General features: G+C 40.2%; 1 protein-coding gene across 2 annotated transcripts in view; it reads right to left on the minus strand.

Moving 5' to 3' along the window:
• LOC134822399 (cyclin-dependent kinase-like 4) overlaps positions 1-14338 on the minus strand; it is a 152159-nt gene that overhangs the window by 29706 nt on the left and 108115 nt on the right. The gene's annotated exons all lie outside the window — the stretch shown is intronic.

The raw sequence follows: 14338 nt of genomic DNA on the forward strand, positions 1-14338 counted from the left end.
TTTGGTTTTCAATTGTGCTACGAATCCGACTTTGAGTTGATAACACCGAATTTCCTGTTTGACTCTCAAAGAGAGGAACCGAGGCTTAGGTTCCTCTTTTTGGCTCTGAGATTTAACTTTAAGATCGGAGTTCGGAGATCCTCGCGTCGGAGATCATGTAACATCAGTACCGGAGATCAGACTTTTTTGCTTGATATCGGACCTATAAATCTAATCATATATTCGAAACAGCACGGGATGTAACCAAGGTGAATTTAGATAAGATATACCAGCTTTCGGGGTTACAAGACCTTTTGAAAGGCAGGCAGAGCATCCTAAATCATCATACTATCCTCACGTTGACCATCTAGGTGCAGACTCCGGCTATTAGGCCCGAGATCCGTCCCTTGTCCCGTAGTGTCCCGTAAGTAAGAGATCGTTCAGATTTTGGTCATTAAGACCCCCTCCCCGCTCTAAAATCCACTTTACAGTTTACCCACAGCTGGACAAAATTTCACATGTGAAACCTAAATAGCTAAATCAGCATCTCGAGACCTTCTATTATATAAACCCCGTAATCCTACTATAAGCTTATAACTTATAAGGCATTGCATGCCGAAATTAAGATTCACCTCAACTGGTGATATGAACCTGGTATGTTACCTGGATGCCCTCAGTCAAATCTCGAACCCTGCTAATGCTATTCTGCCAAGTAACCTTTATCTGAGGTTCTAGAATTACAGTTCTAATGTTCTAGTTCTTGTGCCCATGCCCCAGATAAGATATCGAGGCAGCTCACTGCTGTAATAACAGAAGAACTAGCCAGTCAATGACACGCATTATCATACGATGGAAAAATCTATGCGACTGAAAAAAAGGATATGGGGTCATTCTGAAGTACTGGTCAGTACTGGTCAGTGGTCAAGCAACAATCTGGCCCAGAAACAGTGCCGAATTATTTTAGGTCCGGTATTCTTAGTACATATCATGGTTAAGTTTCATGGTATGAATAAATAGAAAGTTGAATTTTGGTTATTAAATTTTGGCTAAATTGGTGCCAATAAAAAATTGTTGGAGTTTTCACAAATCATGCAGTAGTTAAACTTATTTACTAATCACTCCTAAAGTGAGCGTTTTTGAGTACATGATGTGTATGAGTCGGCAATTACAAACAATTTACTGTTAGCAACTGACTCATTGACCTTCAATATAGAAACCGTAATTTTGAAAAATCGCCCTTTCGTAAGACACAAATATGCTGCTGGCCTGGCCCATTAAGAGAGATGCCCAATAAAGTAGATCATTCTCCAATTTTTGTAGGTGTTTCTGGACACAAAGTGACTCATCTTACATCTTGTGACAAATGCTATGTTGCTCATGAGTCTTTAAGACCGTTCTAGTTAACAGTCCAATAGCCCACTTGTGAATATTGTCATTGTTCGCTCGGCAAAAATCCGTTTTTCAGCCACATTTCCGAAAATAAGCCTTTTAGGGTATATGTTGCTCCATAAGTTGTATATAAATGTGGCCATTATGTACATTTTAGTGTATCAGAATAGTCTCTACGACCTTCCTAGGCGGAAATGCCAGAAATCACGGAAATTATGAACTGCGTCAAGCCAAAAACCGTTTTTCGGCCATATTTCTGAAACGAAGCATTTTAAGGTATGTGTTGCTTCATAAGTTGTATATAAATGTGGCTATTAGGCACATTTTGGTGTATCGGAATAGTCTTTAAGACCTTCCTGGACTGAAATACAAAAATTTGAGTGACCGCGAAACCCTGAAAAAGGGTGTGACCGAAAACGCCCTTATTGCATTTATTTCAAAAATGCAATAAAGTCCAAATGTTTTAAGAATCATCTAGAGAGGTGATAACCGTTGAGAAATCGCTTTTAACACGAAAAGCTAACGAGATTCCGTTTCGTCTCAGACTACAATGGATACATGCCCATGAGAAATTATCCCTTTACAATGTAGTATATTGTACTTTAAGAAAGGCAAGGCAGGTACTTTGAGATAACGCTTGGAGTGCCATATTTTGAACTTGAACTGATTTATGAAATAATAGAAGTCAAAACGAGATTTTGAAAATACGATATGTAATATATATAATCACTGATGATTGTTATTGTTTTATACACATCATGAAACGAATTGTTTGCCCGCCAATTTGATTTGTTTCAATTGTTCGAATAATGCTCCTGCTTAACTGCAGTCGAGCACTCTCTTTGGGAAACCAAGCAACAACTATTTATTATATACATATATATTTAATTAATTGATATATCATGTGTAATCGATTTTTGCAAGGAATTAATTATCCCGATTTATAAAGATGCATTTTACGGCCAGGTAGCGCAGTTGGTTAGCCAGCTTTGCAATCGTGAGGTTGCGGGTTCAAATCCCACTGCCTGCCTGGTCGTGGGGTGAGTGTCGTTGACATTCAGCTAAGGATCGTGAGTGGTCTATGCAGCCCCCCGGTCTACTCAGCCGAATACTCGAGAAATCGGGTGTGAGGGTTAAATGAGGAGCTGCACATTGCAGCAAAGTCTCGGGCGAAGAAAGTATGGTACACACTACCTTAACCGTCACTGGCTAAAAACAAATCCTTCGGCTTCCTGTAATTGGCTGGTTGCACTTGTGTAACAATATGGCTGTTGGAATACTCCGAAGTAAAATAAGTGTCTAGATTTAAAAAAAATAGATTTGTCAAAATTTGTGACCTTAAGTCAACATTACTCCATCGAATGGCTCCTCAAAAATATATCAATTAGCTCTATTAATTGAATGACCTGATCAATAACATTACTTAAGGCACAAGTACATTACTTTCTACTGGTATCATTGCTTGCATTTCATTAAGAGTGTTTCCACACCCTTGATCATATTGTAGATTTAGTTCTATGATGCAATGAAAATTATTAATTTTTACAAAATTGTTAAAAATAAGTGCCTGCAAAAATATCTTGCTTTAGGGGTCGTTCACATATTACATAGTCATTTTTTGGCTCATTTTTAACCCCACTCCGTAATCAGTTTTACACATGGCTATTGTGGTGAAATTACACTAGCGTAATCATTTGCAAACCCCCTCCCCCCTCGGCTGATAACGTAATATATGAATGAGCCCTTACCAAAACAACTTTACAGAAACAAAACAACAATAAACATGGAATTTTTTCGGGTTCTATTATTTCCAGAACGACAATTGGATGATCAGTGCCAGAGGGACAGCATTTTAATGGCTGCTCAAATATTACAATACGAATGACTTTTTGAATGGGGGAGATAACCCAGGGTTTAATGCCAGCTTGCTTCTAAAAAATTAATTTTTTCTGATTGATAAGATATATTTTAATTTAACAACACTTGCTTTTACATGTTCCATTATCAACTATGTATTCTGGGTAAAATTATCTTTATCCCGGTTGTTGCGACAAGTAAAAATGCTCTTATTAGGGAAAGGAGATTACTCGACGTTTCAATGTAACTACATCGTATTCATGATCTAAAAACAAGTGTTAAAAATTCAAAACGTAAAAAACATATATCTGAGGCAAAATTTGTGTACATTAATTTATTTTTAATCAATCAACTTTATCCAAAAATTCGATACAAAAAAAAAGTCATAACAAAATTCATAACAAAACTAATTTATACGACGACAAACTTTTATAGTAAATACTGTACATTCCTAAAACTACTACTAAATATACTACACATGATACAGAAGCATGGAGTGCTACAACGGTGAACAGGTGCATGATGTGAAGTGTGTAGGTATGTATCTAGTGTGGAGTGAAAATGGCGGGAATCGTACTGACCAATGAGAAGTGTGAAACGTGGGAGCCTAACATGGTTTGATTGATGTTGTAAGGGTTAGTGTGTTGAATAGGAGGCGGAAGTGTGCGTGTGTGAGATGTGGTCCCTGTACTCAGAAAGTAAACAAAACCTATAAATATCACTAAAAATCACTACATATGTGTAGACAATCCCCTGTCTATAAAGTATAAAATATGTTACACCCTGTTTATTATGTACTTGTTACTAAAAAACGTTTGATTGTTTCTAACTCATCTCTCTTGTTAATGTTAGGTTTGAACTTCAAAATAAGCATTGCTTCTGCAATCTTTCTTCTAGCTGTGTTGCTTTCTGTTTTTAAAATCTCAAATTCTAAATTGGGTTCTGACCCCCTATGTAAACTGTTATAAAAATGACTTTTTTTTTTTTTTTTTTTTTTTTTTTTTTTTTTTTTTTTTTTTTTTTTTGTATCGAATTTTTGGATAAAGTTGATTGATTAAAAATAAATTAATGTACACAAATTTTGCCTCAGATATATGTTTTTTACGTTTTGAATTTTTAACACTTGTTTTTAGATCATGAATACGATGTAGTTACATTGAAACGTCGAGTAATCTCCTTTCCCTAATAAGAGCATTTTTACTTGTCGCAACAACCGGGATAAAGATAATTTTACCCAGAATACATTACAACAATGCGACTCATAAATAATACTCCAATCCGGATTTTACATTATCAACTATGATAGTGTACACCTTTACACCTTTTATTTATTGCTGACTGAAAATTTATGGTTTTGTAATCAAAATTCTAATGAACAATAAGTGGCCATAATTGTTTCAATTATGTAACTGTATAGAATTATTATTCTAATGAAACTAGGTTCTTAGGGGTAATCGTTGATAAAGATACAAGGATACAAGGTTACAAAAGTGATAACTACTTGATTGATTACACAATAGTTGTAATTCTGTAATAATTTAAGTTACACTGCAATTCTAATTATTTACAAATGTGTAGGGATAGTTTAGAAATGTTATATAGTATAGTGCTAGTTTAAAAAATAAATTGAGTTTGTATGGTTCAATTTTATTTTAAAGTCCTATAGCAAATTCTTTTATAATTTGTTGTAAATTGTTCGTTCACAGAGAGAATTAAATGGATTACTCTTGCTGTGGCAGTAAATTTGGTATGGTCTAGAGATTTGTTGGAGAGCAGACCGGCTAGGTCAGTAATGTTTTAAGAATGGAAGTTGAATGTTTCCCTAATATAACTGCCAGGAGTAAATTAACGGGTGATACTCGTAAAATATTTGTTTCAAATATCCAACTCGGCGCGCGTCCTGGTAGGTTATAAACTTACAAGGAGTAAAACAAACAGTCAATTAATACGTGACTTATAATAATAAGTTTAACTGGCACACTCTCATAAAAAACATGAAAAATGAAACAAATTATGCATGTGCCGCACCGCACTAAACAAAATTCGGACAGCATATTAATTATATTGTAGGTTTACAACCTATTAGGACGCGCACCGAGTTGGACTCGTCGACGGTCCTAAAATATGGAACAAATATTTTACGAGTATCACCCGTTAATAATTAAATTGTTGTTTGTATTGTTGTACATTGATCCGGTACTCGTAAAATATTTGTTCAAATACAAAACTGCATTGACAAGCTAAAAGTCCAAAACAACATGCAGCTAAAACAAAAAATTTTCGTCATTGGTCATATCTTGGAGGATTTTGCCGCTTCGACGCGCCGCGCGAAATATCATTCTTTTTTTTTTTTTTTTTTTTAAACAAATTTAAAATTTTATCCTTTATTTTACAATCATAATATAATAATATTTATAAGCCTCCGTTTTGAAAGTTTTAAATTTTAATACATTCACATTTCTATTTAAAATTCAATTTTATGTACAAGTCAATAACTGGCCGCCAAAGCCGCGCATTCTTGAAAACAGGATTAACTTGATTATACATTATAGTTATACGATTATGTAAATTTAAAACTATCCGTGGTTTTTTCTTTTAAATAAATAAATTATAATTTTACCTAAGTCCAAAGCCAGCTTTGAAAAATTTACTATTAAATCATAATATATCGTCAACTTTAAATATTTACAATGCAACAATTCATTAATCTGTAAACACGCGTACTCCAGCCCCTAAACGCATAAATTGTTATGCGGCGCGGCTCAAGCCGCGCACGCACGTATTATTGGGCGGCGCATTACTGGGCGGCGCTCAGCCTGTCACCCCGCCTAATCTCTATTATGAACATAAATATAATTATAGCCTGATGTTCCCAAGTAAGCTTCGCAACGCAAATAGCAAAGCAACGATTTCAATGGCATGGGTTAAAATTGTCAATCAAGTTATATCATTATTTATTTTAACGGGTGATACTCGTAAAATATTTGTTCCGTATATTAGGACCGTCGACGAGTCCAACTCGGCGCGCGTCCTGGTAGGTTGTTAACCTACAATATATATATAGTTGGACTCGTTGAAACAAATATTTTACGAGTATCACCCGTTAAGGCTTTAGTATTGATGATATATTTTCAAGCATAAGTTACCTTTCTTATTTAAGTATTTGTGTTATATTCTGGGATGACTAGTTTAAGCACTGCTGAGTGTAAGTTTTATCTTAGAAGCGGTATTATTAAATTTCAATCTATTATTATTAATTTTCTTTCATACAATTATATTACACTTCAAACAATCAGTTCATGTTTAAAACTTGTTTTCTCTTTAAAATCTGTCATTGTATTTAACCAAGTCAAAAATCATATCAGAACACGATTCAGATTTGATCTGTTAAGAAGTACACTTAATTTATGTAGATATTTTACTGTACTATTTTATATTGTATACAATTTTACGGACGAAATGATCACAGGGGGAGTCCCAACTCACCGCTTCGGCGGGTAGTTGATGCACTGATCACAAGCAAGAGCCATGTTGGTCTATTTGCTGTGAGGTGTCTCAGCTACATGGGTTGGGTGTCCCCCCATTTTTCTTTTCCTTTTTTTTGTATTTGGAATTGATGTTACTCTCAAATAAGGTGCACAAACCCTCCTAGCCCAAAGTTTCTCAACGATTTACCGAGTGCCGTAACGTTGCCTGTTGGTGCCCCCCTGCCGAAAAAAGCGCCCCCCTGTTGGCGCCCCCTCCCCTTTTGGTGCCCCTCCCTAAAATTGAACAAATTAGGTGATTTTAAAGAATACGCCGGTAAAATCTCTAAAAAAGTGTGTATCTAGAGCAAAACGCGCAGTTTTGCTAGTACTTTAGTTAAGTTTTCGAAATTGTCCCACATTCAAACGACGATTTGGCGCCCCCCTAAGACGGTGCCCCCCTGCACAGCGGGGTCAGCAGGGCCTTTCGTTACGCCACTGGATTTACCACGGCCATTTCCTATCCTCTTAGAGGAGAAAGAGGGATGAAAAGTGGTAGTGCAGTTAAAATAGCAGATTAAGATATAAATTTAGAGCCAGTGCATTAATTGTCATAAGGTCCAAGGGTGGTGCGAAGACATCAAGATGCTAGCTGATATTGCAGAATCTGAGCCTCAAGCAGCCTATTCAGCCTACATCTCTGGCATACAACACCGATGGAAGTTTGTTCAAAGGACTGTTCCTCATATCTCTGAAGCCATGGAGCCGCTAGAACATGAAATAAGACAAAAGCTTCTGCCAAAGATGCTGGGCAGGGAGATTTCAGACTTAGAGAGGGACGTGTTAAGTCTACCAATAAGATTGGGAGGATTGGGCATTGGTAAACCCCACGAGGAATGCCAGTCTGAGTACACAGCTTCCAAGCTACTCACCACCGAGCTTACAAAGGCAATAGTGGACCAACAGGAAGTTTACACTGCATCCAGTAACCTCACCAAATCAGGGAAAGAAATGATTAAAAATTTGAAGAATTCCGAGCTCCAAGCCAAGTTTAACGCTATAGCTGAAAGATGTGGCACCTCCTATAAGAGAGCACTACTAACAGCAAGAGAAAAGGGAGCGTCCAGTTGGCTTAACACATTGCCACTTCAGCAGTATGGCTACACTCTGAACAAAGAGGAGTTTCGAGACAGTGTCTGCTTACGCTACAGTTGGTGGATACCTAACACTCCCATCACCTGTGGATGTGGGAAAACAAGTGATCTTGACCACCTTCTCACCTGTAAGCTAGGGGGCTACGTGATAATGACCCACAACAACATCAGAGACACAATGGCAAATCTACTTCGTGAGGTATGTCATGATGTAAAAGTTGAACCCCAGCTACAGAAGGTGAATGAGGGTGACTGCCTCAACCCCAAGACTATAACAGGTGACCAAGCTCGGCTTGATGTATCTGCTAGAGGAGTTTGGACTCCATTTGATAAGACCTTTCTTGACATAAGGGTTTCACACCCCAATTGCTTATCAAACAGGACAAAAACTCTTCAAGAAGTATACGAAGAGAACGAGAAAGAGAAGAAGGACGAGTACTTGGAGAGAGTGTTGAATGTGGAGAAGGCTACCTTCACCCCGGCTGTATTCCTCACATCTGGAGGAATGTCTAAAGAGTGTAAGCAGTTTGTCAACAGAGTAGCAGACCTCATTGCAAGAAAAAGGAAGGAAAGGTACTGCGATGTAGTAAGACACGTGAGAACTAGGATAAGATTTGCAATGTTGAGAACAACTCTTATTGCTCTACGAGGGTACCGAGGAAAGAAGGTGGACACCAAACGTGAGATCCAGCTATCAGAAGTTTCATACAACCTCATCCCTGCCCCTATAATGGAGTAGATCATGTGTTTTGTTAAAATGTTTTTGAAAAAATTATTAGTAGCAATGAATTGTGCTCTGCCAATTGCAACACTTAAAATTTGATTGTGCTCTGCCAATTGCATCACTTGATTTAATTGAATGTATATATATACTGTTTGACATATTTTTCATTAATTGTCATTTGGCTACTTTTACTGTAAAGGTTTTTTATAAATGTTCCTCAGTTTTTAAGGGGCTTTTTGATTTGATTTGATTTTTCTCAGATTTTTACCGCAAAACCTAATTTACTGTGGCTGTTTCCTTTCCCCAAACTCTAAGGTAAATCAGGGTTTTACCGTATACTAAGACACAATGAAACTATCAGACCACGATGTATTGGGACTTGCCACCCCATGGCAACATTAAAATATATCGACTCTGTTACATCGTTTCCTGTTAATAGAAAACTACATGAATATGAATGTTTTCATTTGTTTATCCAAGTAAACCTAACAAATCTTCTTTTTAGAGCTGATATAAATTTGTCATGGCTCAAACTGTGACTGATGATACCCAACTCTTCAAATCAAATCAATTCTTTTTACCAGGAATGTAAGTAAATTTACATTAGTTGCTTCAAGTTAGTTGCTTCAAGTTAAATATGTTTAGAGATCTTCCTATCTTCCAAATTTGTGTCGTTTGGATAAGATTAAAGGGGGGGGGGGGGGGTGTCACGTCCGTCTATGTCCGCTTGTCTCATAGAATCCAAAAAGGACAGGACATAGGCGGACATAGACGGACATAGGCGGACATAGGCGGACATAGACAGACATAGGCGGACATAGGCGGACATAGGCGGACATTAATGGAAACCTAAATTGCTAAATAAAATGTTCAATTTTTGCTGTTATAGGGGGATCATGTTTTTTGTCCGTTCGGTACCCTATATTTTCAAAACGGACAAAAAATAGAGCGGACAAAAATGGACAAAAACGGACAAAAATGGAAATAACATTTAGATGCTTCCTCCTCCTACTCTTCCTCCTCCTCCTCCTGGGTCTTCCTGATCTTCCTCAGTCCTCTTCCTCCTCCCCTCCTCAGTCCTCCTCCTACTCCTCCTCCTCGTCCTCAGTCCTCCTCATCAGTCCTCAACAGTCCTCCTCCTCCCCAGTCCTCCTCCTCCTCCTGAGTCCTCCTCTTGGGTCCTCCTCCTGGGTCCTCCTCCTCCTCTTCCTCCTCAGTCCTCAGTCCTCCTCAGTCCTCCTCCTCATCCTTCTCCTCAGTCCTCCATTCTCCTCCTCAGTCCTCTCCCAGTCCCCATCCTCCTCCTGATCCTATTCAGTCCTCCTCCTCCTCCTCCTCCTCAGTCCTCCTTCTTCTCAGTCCTCCTGAGTCCTCCTCCTCCTGAGTCCTCCTCCTCCTCTTCCCTCTCAGTCATCCTCCTCAGCCATCCTCCTCAGTCCTCCTCAGTCCTCCTCCTCAATCCTCCTCCTCCTGGGTCCTCCTCCTCCTCTTCATCCTCCTCCTCTTCCTCCTCGGTCCTCAGTCCTCCTCCTCCTGGGTCCTCCTCTTCATCCTTCTCATCAGTCCTCCTCCCCAGTCCTCTCCCAGTCCCCCTCTTTCTCCTCCTCCTATTCAGTCCTCCTCCTCCTCCTCAGTTCTCCTCAGTCCTCCTTCTCATTTCTCCTAAGTCCTCCTCCTGAGTCCTCCTCCTCCTCTTCCTCCTGAGTCCTCCTCCTGAGTCCTCCTCCTCCCTCTCAGTCATCCTCCTCAGTCATCCTCCTCAGCCATCCTCCCCAGCCATCCTCCTCAGTCCTCCTCCTTCTCAGTCCTCCTCAGCCGTCCTCCTCAGTCCTCCTCCTCCTCCTCCTCCTGAGTCCTCCTCCTCCTCCTCCTCTTCCCTCTCAGTCATCCTCCTCAGCCATCCTCCTCAGTCCTCCTCAGTCCTCCTCTTCCTGGGTCCTCCTCCTCCTCGGTCCTCAGTCCTCCTCCTCTTGGGTCCTCCTCTTCATCCTTCTCATCAGTCCTCCTCCTCCCCAGTCCTCTCCCAGTCCCCCTCCTTCTCCTCCTCCTATTCAGTCCTCCTCCTCCTCCTCCTCCTCCTCCTCAGTTCTCCTCAGTCCTCCTTCTCATGTCTCCTAAGTCCTCCTCCTGAGTCCTCCTCCTCCTCTTCCTCCTGAGTCCTCCTCCTGAGTCCTCCTCCTCCTCCCTCTCAGTCATCCTCCTCAGTCATCCTCCTCAGCCATCCTCCCCAGCCATCCTCCTCATCCATCCTCCTCAGTCCTCCTCCTCCTCCTGGGTCCTCCTCCTCCTGGGTCCTCCTGGGTCTTCCTGATCCTCCCCAGTCCTCTTCCTCCTCCCCTCCTCAGTCCTCCTCCTACTCCTCCTCCTCGTCCTCAGTCCTCTTCATCAGTCCTCAACAGTTCTCCTCCTCCCCAGTCCTCCTCCTCCTGGGGCCTTTTCCTGGGTCCTCCTCCTGGGTCCTCCTCCTCCTGGGTCCTCCTCCTCCTCAGTCCTTCTCCTCCTCAGTCCTTCTCCTCCTCCTCCTCAGTCCTCTTCCTCCTCTTCCTCCTCCTCCCTCTCTGTCATCCTCCTCAGCCATCCTCCTCAGCCATCCTCCTCAGTCCTCCTCCTTCTCAGTCCTCCTCAGTCCTCCTGAGTCCTCCTCCTCCTCAGTCATCCTCCTCAGTTATCCTCCTCCTCCTCCTAGGTCCTCCTTCTGGGTCCTCCTCCTCCTCCTCCTGGGTCTTCCTGATCCTTCTCCTCCCTCTCAGTCATCCTCCTCAGCCATCCTCCTCAGTCATCCTCCTCAGCCATCCTCCTCAGCCATCCTCCTCAGCCATCCTCCTCAGCCATCCTCCTCAGTACTCTTCGGTACTCTTCAGTACTCTTCAGTACTCTTCAGTCCTCAAAATGTTTGTCCGCTAATGTCCACCAATGTCCGCTAATGTCGACCAAAGTCCGTCCAAGTCCGCCAATGTCCGTCCGGGTCCGCCAATGTCCGTCCGAGTCCGCCAATGTCCGTCCGAGTCCGCCAATGTCCGTCCGTGTCCGCCAATGTCCCAAAAAACACGTCCGTTGTCTCATAGAATCCAAAAAGGACAGGACATAGGCGGACATAGACGGACATGACACCCCCCCCCCCCCCCCCCCCCCATTAAACTACGTATCAATTCATTAATTAGTTATTTCATTTCATGTTATTCAAATTATTTCTATTGATAATTATTTTTCTTCAGGAAAACAAGGTCTGCTCCAGGTTTACTTTTGAGGTATTGTGATAACTATTTTATTATTCCTGCGTTGTTAGATCTTTTACATTAAAGCTTTTTAAACGAGGTTTTCAATTTGGACAAAACTCTGACGAAGCCAAGTGATTAAGGTTTTTCAAATCGGTCGGTGGTAAGTGGTTTAATTAATGGTTTTGTACTGCAAATGTGATATTAAAGTGACTCACTTTTTGTCCCTCTCTCACACTCTCTCTCTCACTTTCTCTCCCCATTTACATCTCCCTAATTACTGCTTTGTACATAATTAGGTAATTTGGCAGTGGAGCCTATTAAGTATTACTATTGGATACTTGTATTACGTGATGGGCGCTTAAAATTAAATTTACTCTAACTGAGCGAGTTTATACTTTTGCACAATTTTAACTTTTGCACCGTTTATACTTTTGCAATTCAACTGCGATAGTAAAGTCCCGGCCGTAGCCACGGGTTACACTAGTTTCATCATATTCACAAACATTACGATCAAAGTATAATACCCTTTCAGTCAAAACTCTGAGAATATTGGTTTCACAACACGGAATGAGTGAGTTAATTAAATTGGCTTGTTGCCATGTCCAGGTCCTGCTAGTTGACATCATGCTGGTTCATGTTAACAGATTATGGCGAGATTCTGGTGAGTGCTCTTCAAATAGACACATCTGCTAAATCTCTATTCATACTCTTAAATTAATTCTGTGGCTTTTTTGTTTGATATTATATTATGTATATATACAGATTACAGGGTGGCCCAGAAGTAACTGCCAACATGCAATCCTTTAATAACTCATGTAATTCGTGTCAGAATTGCACAACAATTTCAGAGAATATAGATACCGTATAAGTCGAACTTAGATTTCCTAAAAGTCTCGTAAAATTTCATTGATTAGAGAGGGTGTGGCACGCCACCCCCTTTTTTTCACTATTGTTACCATAAAGTAAGAACGCTTTCAGCTAGAACGACACGAGCAGTGCCCAGGACTCGAATTGTGCGCCGGAGATTGGATATCAGCGTTGTGCGTCTTGGGTTAAGCCAGACTTATGGATTAATACATTCTATAGGATGCAGCGCCTTATTAACTCTAAAAACTAATCGGCACGGCTGTGAGCGATGATATAATTGGACGCAACATCAACCTCTCTCTGATCTATAGACCGGCGTTTTGGATGATTTATCACAACTATTGAAAAAACAAAAACAGACGACCGTGGTTACTTCGAGATTCTATGAAGAAGTTTTGACTCATGAGTTGCACACACGCCGAATCATGTGATTAGTGAACCCAGAAAATTCGCAATATTTAAACTATGCCAAACTGTGCACTCTCAGTTTGCCAGTATTACCGCAGTCGGCTGCTTCACGGTGGTTTTAGCGTAAGGGAAGCGAAGGGAAGGCACAGTAAGGAATGTGTGGAACTAAAAATAGTGCTGTTATGATAGTAATTTCGCTTTTAGATTATTGTAATAAACTATTTATAACTTGTACATGATAATGATATTAATTTTAAAGATATTAATTATAAAAGACTATGAGTTTATGACTATGATTAAGTTTTTGGAAATAAACGATCGTTATTTCAGAATCGTAATTTGAACTATTGGATTACAAACTTCGGCAGCAAAACAAAGGATCGTGGAGTGGCTTGCGTAGAGAATAATGCAAAAACTGCAAAATTTTCTGTGGTTAACGCCCCGACTGCGGCTCAGTGTTCATAAAAAAATTTAGACTAAAACACATGCGTTGTCCAACAGTGGGGTTTGATCAGTGCGTTGATTATAAATCTTGGCTTCGAGCGGCTGATTAATGAGTAAATACGATAATAGGAATTTTTGTATATTTTATATATTTTGTATATTATGTACGCGTCAAGCACAATTTAATCAATATGCTGATTTCCATGCCAGGTACATGTTTACCTTGGGTATATTAGCAATTTTAGACAACTGTGTAAACTCTCAATTTTAAATTGAGCACACCTTATATAATACCTGGAAGCTTTTCCATCACCGAGATAATCTTTTTACTGTAAGAAGGAGGAAGTTGGCAGCGTTCTTCTATGATTTGTCTTTATCTCAGACAAGGGGCAAATTTCATAATGTAACTCAATTGAATCCGATTCTCTAAAGGCTCGTGAGTGAGTTTTTCTGCCTCCATAGCTACTGGAATGTAATGTTCAAACGTTTATACAATGAAATCACAAAAAAGAATACCGGGGGTTTTTACCGTAAGAGGGAATTATACCCGTCGCCATTCCACGTTTTGTAAAGTTTCCAGGAGGAAGCGCAAGAACTCACCAAGGAGCGAATGGCGGGTCCATTTTTATTATAATGGAAAGGAATATTCAGGAAATTGCGAATACCAGTTATCCCAAAATCTTAGTTGCTTCGTGCGCACTTAAACGCACTTTTAAACCGACGCACTTTCGCACGAAAACTTTTTTACAAACGCACTTTTAAATCTGTTGCTAACAAATCAGTGACCGTGGGACGGAAAAAGTGGAGAAAAACTTGTACTTACCACGGTAATCT

The sequence above is a fragment of the Bolinopsis microptera genome, chromosome 10 (genome assembly GCF_026151205.1).
Source record: "Bolinopsis microptera isolate Bmic1 chromosome 10, MBARI_Bmic_1.0, whole genome shotgun sequence".
In the NCBI taxonomy this organism is placed as follows: domain Eukaryota; kingdom Metazoa; phylum Ctenophora; class Tentaculata; order Lobata; family Bolinopsidae; genus Bolinopsis; species Bolinopsis microptera.